This window comes from Peromyscus eremicus, chromosome 16_21 (assembly GCF_949786415.1).
Source record: "Peromyscus eremicus chromosome 16_21, PerEre_H2_v1, whole genome shotgun sequence".
In the NCBI taxonomy this organism is placed as follows: Eukaryota; Metazoa; Chordata; class Mammalia; order Rodentia; family Cricetidae; genus Peromyscus; species Peromyscus eremicus.
The window spans coordinates 60,927,249-60,936,600 of record NC_081432.1 but is presented as its reverse complement, the minus strand read 5'-3'; positions in this window follow the sequence as shown (position 1 = coordinate 60,936,600).

Here is a 9,352-nt window from a genome sequence, read left to right as displayed (position 1 = left end):
TTGGCTGTGCTACTCAGCCAGGGTGCAGTTCCAACCTCTGAAGCCAATGGACCTTGTTCCCCTCCCACCTTCCAAGCAGATTGCTCCCAAAACTGTGCTCTAAGGACTCCACCAGAATCCAACAGAAAGCCACAAAGAGCAAGAGAAAGCAAGGTTTTAGGGACGGAAGAAAGCAACCAGGTGCTGGATGCTAGACCACCCAGACTTCCCTCACGCTGACTCTAGCTGGATAACTAGAACCTGAGAACACACACAGGCTCTCACACACACTCACACTCTATGCACACACAGGCTCTCACACACACTCACACTCTATGCACACACAGGCTCTCACACACACTCACACTCTATGCACACACAGGCTCTCACACACACTCACACTCTATACACATGGCCATCAAAGCCCCAAATGCTGACCCTCCAAAGACAGGATGTTCCAAGCAAATAAAAATGAGATACAAGCTGGGCAGTGGTGACACATCTTTAGTCCCAGCACTCCGGAGGCAGAGACAGGCAGATCTCTGTGAGTTCAAGGCCAGTCTGGTCTACAGAGCTAGTTCCAAGACAGCTCGGGCTACACAGAGAACCCCTGTCTTGAAAAACAAAACCAAACAAAAAGAGACACAAACACTACACTAAATTACCCAGGCTACATCCCCAAGAGGAGAAAATGATAGAAAACACGAAATTTACTGCTTATTAAAGTGTATTCTCGTGGGCTGGAGAGATGGCTCAGAGGTTAAGAGCATTGACTGCTCTTCCAGCGGTCCTGAGTTCAATTCCCAGCACCCACATGGTGGCTCACAACCATCTGTAATGAGATCTGGTGCCCTCTTCTGTATACATAATAAATTAATAAATCTTTAAAAAAAAAAAAAAAAGTGTATTCTCGTGTTTGCGTGTGCATGCTGTGTGTGGCCCAAAGGGCAGCCTCAGATGCCGCTCCTCGGGAGCTTTCCACCTTGATTTCTGAGATGGGAGCTCTCACTGGTTGGTTGGGCTAAGCTGGCTGACCACCCCAGGATCCTTCTGTCTCCACTTCTTGGTGCTCGTATTAAAGCATGCACCACCATGCCCTGCTTTTTAGATGGGTGCTGGGTCTCGAACTCAAGGCCTCATGCATGGCAAACACTTGGCCCACAGAGCCATCTCTCCAGCCCCAGGAAAGAATAAATACTTCTGGCGGAAGGCCAAAGGACAGCTGTCGTATATAGTAACGAAAATAATGAACACTGGGTCCTGTCCCTTAATAGCTATGTGACCTCAGCCCCTCTGCGTTTCCTCATTTGCAAGTGAGTGTCATCTGAGAGTATATAATTTGAAATCCACTCATTACTCTGCATAATGAAACCCACAAATTGATTTCCTCAGAAGCCAGGGATGACAGGAGGAGAATTTTAAGTCCTTTAAGAACTGGAAAGACCCAGATCTTGGAAGAAGATTCCGGCAACAGAAGAGGCACAAACACGTGGGTCCTTGTTCTTCTCTGGGCCCCCTGTGGCCGGAGTGTGGCCCTGGAGTCCCTCAGGCCACCTTGCAGACAGCAAGAGCTACTGAAAAGCTCTAGGCACTGGCTTTATGTTTGTGTGTGATTTGTTTTGTTTTTTTGTTTTTTTTGGGGGGGGGTTGTTTTTTGGTTTTTTGGTTTTTTGTGTGTGTGCTAGAATCACAGGCCCCAATCTAGCGAACAGATAAAAGACTCGATGCTCTTGGAGTCTAAGATTAACCGAACTGCAGGAGAAGCCACACACTAAATTTACACCGTAATGAAGAAGGAGGGAGAAGAAGGAGGTGGAGGACATCTCTGGGGGAGAATGATGACAAGAAATTAGATACATGACAGGCTAGGACCTCATGGGGATGACGCTTCACTGTAGTGACAAAGCTGATAGCCTGGGACAGGGTTCCATAGGACGGTCCTTGTCAGAGGTAGCGTGTAGTTGGACTATAGATAGATATATAGATATATAATTACTGTGCCGTAATTACCAAATGCTTGGGAGATTCAAACACACACACTGCCGCTTTACCCACCCGATTCAGCCCTCAGGCCCAAAGCTCTGGAGGTGCAGGCTACAGCCTGGGATGAGGAGGCATGACTTCCCACAGGACCGCCACCCTCCTCTCATTCCTTAGACTTCCCGGACTGGCTTCCCTCCTTCCTTCTTTCCTTCATGCTGGGAATCACACCTAGGGCCTGGTACGAGCTAGGGAAGCTCTCCATTCCCAAGCTAGACCTCCAGGTCAACAGCATTCCCTTGTCCAATAGAAAACTCCACTGCACTCAAGAGTTAGCAACCCAGCCAGTTCCCCCAGCTCAGGAGCTTAGTCGCCATTAGAAAGGCATTAACCACCATTCAAGCAAAGCCTGTCGCTTACCAGTGTGTGCAGGCCAAGGGTCAGAAGACACCTGTTTCTCTGCTAGCTCAGACAACAAGCACCATTGCCAGCACTGGCATCTGGGGGGTCCTCCAGAAAGAGTAACAAAAATGGTAACATTCCTTCACTCACTGAGAAAAGTGGAGCAACCTACAACAGCATAGTACATCCCCAGCAAGCCCTCTGGTCAGAAGCCAGCTCGACTCTGCACCCGGAATCTATTATTTAAGCGAACTATTATTTAAGCGAACACTTCCGCATTCCCAACTCCCCAGGAGAAGGGATGTTCACAGCAGGAAGAACGAGAATCCTTGGGTCCTGAATTCAAATCCTAGCTCAGCACTAGCTAGCTGCCTGCCTCCGGTTAGGCCAAGCCTGCCGACTGGATAAATGTGCACAGCACTCCACAAGTTCCAGCCCCTCCGAACCCCACTCTTCGGCTCCAGCCCTAACCCTCACAGGAAGCAGGACCAAGCATTTTGCAAAACTGATGGAATGCCACTCAAATCTAGGTCGGAATCACCTGTCTGTACAGTGAACTGCAGACTGAGCATCCCTTATCTCAGAGATACGGTTAGGACAAGATACGTTTGAGTTCTCCAAGCTCTTCAGATGCTGGAACTTCACAGACTTAACCAATGTCATATCCCTAACTCCCAAAGAACCCTAATATCCAAAATGTTCTGACCTCCAAGCCTTCATCATCATTGAGAAGGGTTTGCGTTTTTGCGATGTTACGATCTCTGGTTTTTGGTTAAAGACACCCACCTAGGACTAAGGAATCTGGAGTATGGCCATAATGTGCTCCTGGTCCCCATCTCCCCAATGCCAATTCACAGCTTTCCCAGCACTAAATTCTATTTCATCTCTAAACCTCAGTCCCTAGACACAGCCACTAAGCAAGCAAAAGACTCACGGGATAAAATCAAACCTCCCGCTGACGACAGAATCCTGAAAATTCCTCAGCTACCTGTCAGAGCGGATCAATTCAGTGAAGTCACAGGATACAAGGTCCACATGTGGAAATAACCGACAAGACTGTGTGAAAAGAGAAACCAGAAAACAATCCCATTTTAAGTGGTATTTAAAAAATTCTTAGGAATAAATGTAACCACACACATGAAAGATTTATATACTGGAAACTGTAAAACATGGTTGAAAATATAAACAAATAGAAAGATATCCCATGTTCATGGATTAGAAGAATTACTACTGGGGCCAGTGAGATTGTCTCAGGGGGTAAAGGTGCCAAGCCTGACAACCTGAGTTTGATCCCCAGGACCCACATAGCAGGAGGGAACTGACTCCAACATGTCCTCCAACCTCTACACGTGCACCCCCTCGTCCCTACAAAATAAATAAATGATAGGTGATAATTTTTTTTCTTTTTTTCTTCTTATTCTTTTTTTAAAAGATAGATTTATTTATTTATTTATTGTGCATACAGTATCCTGCTGGTGTGTATCCTGCAGGCCAGAAGAGGGCACCAGATCTCATTACAGATGGTTGTGAGCCACCATGTGGTTGCTGGGAATTGAACTCGGGACCTCTGGAAGAGCAGCCAGTGCTCTTAACCTCTGAACCATCTCTCCAGCCCCAATAAAATTTTTATAAGAATTAATATTGTTAGCTGGGCAGTGGTGGCGCACGCCTTTAATCCCAGCACTTGGGAGGCAGAGCCAGGCAGATCTCTGTGAGTTCGAGGCCAGCCTGGGCTACAGAGTGAGATCCAGGAAAGGCTCCAAAACTACACAGAGAAACCCTGTCTCGAAAAACAAAACAAAGAATTAATATTGTTAAAAACTCTGTACAGTGGGCTGGAGAGACAGTTCAGTGGTTAGGAGAATTGACTGCTCTTCCAGAGGACCCAGGTTCAATTCCCAGTGCCCACATGGCAGCTCACACTTGTCTGTAACTCCAGTTTCCAGTTCCAGGGGACCTGACACCCTCACACAGATATACATGCAGGCAAAACATGAATGCATATAAATAAATAAATCATTTTTAAAAAGAAGTCTATACTCTGGTTTCTCTTCAGATCATATCAATCTTTAACCTTTTAAAAAGAAGTCTGTGCTAAGCCAGACATGATAAGCACACCTATAGTAGCAGAGCTCAGAAAGCTGAAGGTGCTCCTGAGTCTAAGAGTTCGAGACCAGTCGGGATGACAAAGTAAAACCACCAAAAAAAAAAAAAAAAAAAAAATAGAAACAACAAAAAAAAACCCATACCGCTTATTGTGAGCAATGCAATCTCTATAAAAATTCCAATGTCATTCTCCATAGAAATTCTAAAATTCACATGGAACCACAAAGATATCATCACATAGCCAACATGATCACTGAATTTCAAACTATATTATAAAGCCATAGTAATCCAAACAGCATGGTACCGGCATCAAAATGGACACACTGCCTAATGACAACAGGATGACCAGAAATAAAGCCGGCATCCACAGTCAGCTGATCTACCACAAAGATGCCAAGGACACACAACAGGGAAACAATAATGTCACACAGAGAAAGATAAAATGATCCTTTCAATTAACAAATGAATGAAGACCTTGGAGAAAGAGAGGAGGAAGGGGAAGAAGAGAAAGGAGGAGGAGGAAGAGAAAGGAGGAAGAGGGGCAGGCGGAAGGAGGAACTGGAGGAGGGGGAAGGAGGAAGAGGGCCTCAGCGAGAACAGGAAGTGGAAGAAGTGTGAGTGGTGGCCCCACTCCCTCCAGTGTGGCCATCAGTCGGTCCCACCCCAGTCCCGTGAGCCTCAGAGTCTGCTCCCTGTCAGACTCACCACCGGGCCTGGGAGGAAGGCTCCTCACAGAGAAGTGCTATGTTTTCCAAAGCCAGTCACTTTCGGGTGGTTCTGTTGTTTATGGGAGGTTGTCTTTTTTTTCTTTCTTTCTTTTTTTTTTAAATCCAGAGGAAGAGAAATGAAACGGAATGTGTAGAATTTTTTAAAATAAAACGAGAATGAAGAGGAAGTGGGTCCCTCTCAAAGGTTTCTCATTAAGCCAACAGTTAGATTTTAGTAACCAGCATTCACTGAGGTATCCATCCCCAGACAATCAAAGAGAAAGCACAGGGCCCACCACAGCTAACAAGGCCTGACCTCTCCTCACTACCAAGGGGGATGGGGGAGCGGGGGGGAGGGGGGAGGGGGGTGCTCAGGGGCCTGATCCCACAGGCTGAGGCCAGACGAGACGGGTGTCAGCCCATACCCAAGTAGGAACCACACCTTCTGAACGGCCATGGCATCAAGGTTCTTGACTAACACACTGGGACACAGTGGTACACAACTCTAAGAGCCTGGGGCAGGAGAATCGCCACAAGTTCCAGACCAGCTAGGACTGTATAGTAAGACACTGTCTCAAAAATACACACAAAAAATGTGGACATGTGGGTAGAGTGTGCTGAGCAAGTGTGAGGACTGGAGTTTGGGTCCCCAGAACCCACATAAAAAGCTGGGTGGGTGTGATGGCCCAGCATGCGATGCAGGAGGCAGACAGGGAGTGCCCAGAGCAATCCGGCTAGCCACACTAGCTGGCAGTGGGAGGTCAGGGTTCAGCAAGAGACACCCCGCCCAAGTGCATCCAGTGGAGAGGGATGGAGGAAGTCCCTGACACCCACCTTGGGCCTCCATACACATGTACACATGTGCAGGCACATGCGCGCACGCGCGCACACACACACACACACACACACACACTACGTACACATACATAAGCAAAACATGCAACTGCACACATAAACCACAGGGACCATCAGTTTTTGAGAGGTTTTTCTCTTCTACTGGAATTGAACCCAGGGCCTCAAGTATAAAAGGCAAGCCTCCTTCCTACCCCTGAAATACATCCCAAGCCACATGGAGGGTGGGGGAGCCGCTAAGTCACCCTGGCCTTGAGCTCTCTCCGTAACCCAAACAAGCCTTGAACTTGAGATCTCGCCTCAGCTTCTGTGTGGCCAGACCACGGGTTCAGGCTGGTGTGGCCTTGCCAGGCCTAATGATGGTGTGAACTGAAAAGAACTTCCCAGAATGTGAAAGAACGAAGGAGAACATGGAGGAAGGGAGAACTCCAGGGTCACTGAGCCTAGGATTAGGGCTCTGTAGACATGTCAGGTAGTGACGGAGGGATTTGGAGACAGAGGCCACTTGCCCATCCTGACATCTGAGAATCAGATATGACGGTGACCAGTCGCCACTGATGGGACCCTTTCCATCCCTCAACACAGCCCGCTGGACACTGAAGGGGCTGGAGAGGTGGCTCCACAGTTGAGAGAACCGGATCTAAAAGAGGCCTGGGGTTCAATTCCCAGCACCCATATGGCAGCTCACAACTGTCTCTAACTCCAGTTCCAGAAGATCCAACACCCTCTTCCAGCGTGCCCAGACACCAGGCACACATATAGTACATATATGTACATACAGGCAAATACGTGTGCATAAAATAAATTTTTAAAAAACAATAAAAAAAATAATTAAAAAAGGGGCCAAAGGCCCATAATGAATGGAATCTCAGGCTTAGAACATTCTAGAATCCTAGGAGTGGCTGGGACGCAGTGGGAGGAACATCACCTCTAGCAGAATTACCTTAGAGCCCTGATCGCTCAGTGGAGCCAGCTACCATGGGCAGACTCCGCCCACACTCTCCTCCACACTGGGTCCAGTTCCCTCTAAAAACAGAAGTCACGGGACCCACATCTTTTGTGTGGCCCAAAATATTCCTGGTCCAGTGACAGGCTGTACCGTTCACTCCAGCCAGCCACACCCTGAACACTGCACCGTCCCTTCACTAGGAAGAACCAGACAAAAGGACTGTGTGCGGCTCAGCTTGGGCGACTTATGGCAGATTCACACCCAGCACATGAATACTGCACAGAAGAAAGAATACAGCAGCCGGATAGCAGGCAGGGACCCCCTCTTCCCTGTGGGGTGCAGGGGGGAGCGGCTCCACCCCGCTTCATCACGAGGGGCTTCATATGTGAATTCTCACTCCGCACTGACCTACTGTGGGGTGCCTGTGGGTTCACAGGGCCCCAGGAGGGACCACACCCTTGGGAAGGTAATCAACACTAGTGCAGGCGGGACACACTTGCGAATTCAAGAAGGGGAGGCTGTGTCCTCACAAAATCGCCTGCGATGGGAGAAGACACAGACTCAGAAGACCCAACAATACGGAGGAGGCAGGAGCAAAGGCCATCCCTTGATCTCCTGGGCCTTTAGGACACAACATCCAGAGGAGGCAACCATTGTCCTGAGTGTCTCCTAAGCCTGGATTTCAAACTGTCCAACACTGCTGCCCCCATAAATACTGGCTATGTCTCAGAGTGCCAAATTTCAGAAGCCCAAATGGTGACGGCCTCTTGCTCCAGAGACTCACACAACAGTCTCAAGAGACCTGGGTCCTCGGTGGGACCTCAGGAAAACTAGCCATCTCTCTGCCCAGGTGACCAGAGTGACGGGGGTGGGGTGGGGTGGGGGGAACCACCCTGCAGGGATCCACTGTGGTCCATGGGACACACCAGGAAAAGCACAAGGTCAAAACAGCTGATCAGTCCTAAGAGGGGCCCCGGAGGAGGGCAGGGGTCGGGAGGTGGGGGTGGGTTCCATTTTGTTTTATTTTTGAGGCGAGGCCCTGTGGGCACAGATGGAGAAGCACAAACTAGTCAAATGAATACAGTAACTAGCTGCAGATTTTGAATAATTACCACCAGCAAGCAGGAAGGAGAACGGACGGGCACCTCCACACCCTTGACTACACCGAAGGCTCCTTCCTGCCATCCATGACCTCAAAACCCCAAATCCAGAGCACTTCCTCCACATACAGTGGCTACTTTTTCAGACCAGCTACACACCAAGGACCTCAAAAGGTCGCATCAAAGCCTTAAAATGATCCTGCCGAAGAAACCGCCACTGTCCCCAGTTTACACATGAGGAAACGTCTGAGAGGCACCTTCAAAAATGTCTATGTGAGGCTGGGGAGAGGGTGTCAGTACAGTGCTGCCTTCAAAGGATGGAAGGAACTAAGGAAAGAAGGGCAGGAGGGGGGAGGGAGGGGGGAAGGAGAGGGGAGGGAGAGGGAGAGGGGAAGGGAGAGAGAGGGAGAAGGAGAGGGGGGAAGGAGAGGGAGAAGGAGAGGGGGGAAGAAGAGGGAGAAGGAGAGGGGGGAAGGAGAGGGAGAGGAGGGAAGGAGAGGGAGAGGAGGGAAGGAGAGGGGAAGGGAGGGGGAGGGAGAGGGAGAGGAGGGAAGGAGAGGGAGAGGAGGGAAGGAGAGGGAGAGGAGGGAAGGAGAGGGGAAGGGAGGGAGAGGGGAAGGGAGAGAGGGGGAGAAGGAGAGGGGGAAGAAGAGGGGGAAGGAGAGGGGGAAGGAGAGGGGAAGGGAGGGAGGAAGAGAATAGGGAAGGAGAAGGAAAGGGGGTGATGGGGAGGGATGAGAAGAGGAGGGGAGGGGAGGGAAATCTAGGCATGGTAAAATGCTCTTGTAATCCCAGCGCTGAGGGTGCAAAGACAGTGGATCCCTGGGACCCACTGGGGCCTGGCCTAGTCTCCTTGGCAGTTCCAGGCCAATGAGATACCCTGCCTGGAAAAAAAAAGACAAAAACAAAATGGAGGTAGAGTGTGCCTGAAGAACGGCACCCTCTCTCAGGCCAGCACATGCGCGCGCGCGCACACACACACACACACACACACACACACACTCACACACTCACACAAAACAAATACATAAGCCGATGGTGGTGATGCACGCCTTCAGTCCCAGCACTTGGGAGGCAGAAGCAGGTGCATCTCAGTGAGTTCGAGGTCAGCCTGGTCTACAGAGCAAGTTCCAGGACAGCCAGGACTGTTACACTGAGAAACCCTGTCTTGAAAAATCACAAACAAACAAACAGATTAAAACAAAACAAACACATAAAAGTCACACAGCACGGCACGTGTGTCAGGGGTCAGTTGACTCCTTCCGCCATGCAGATCA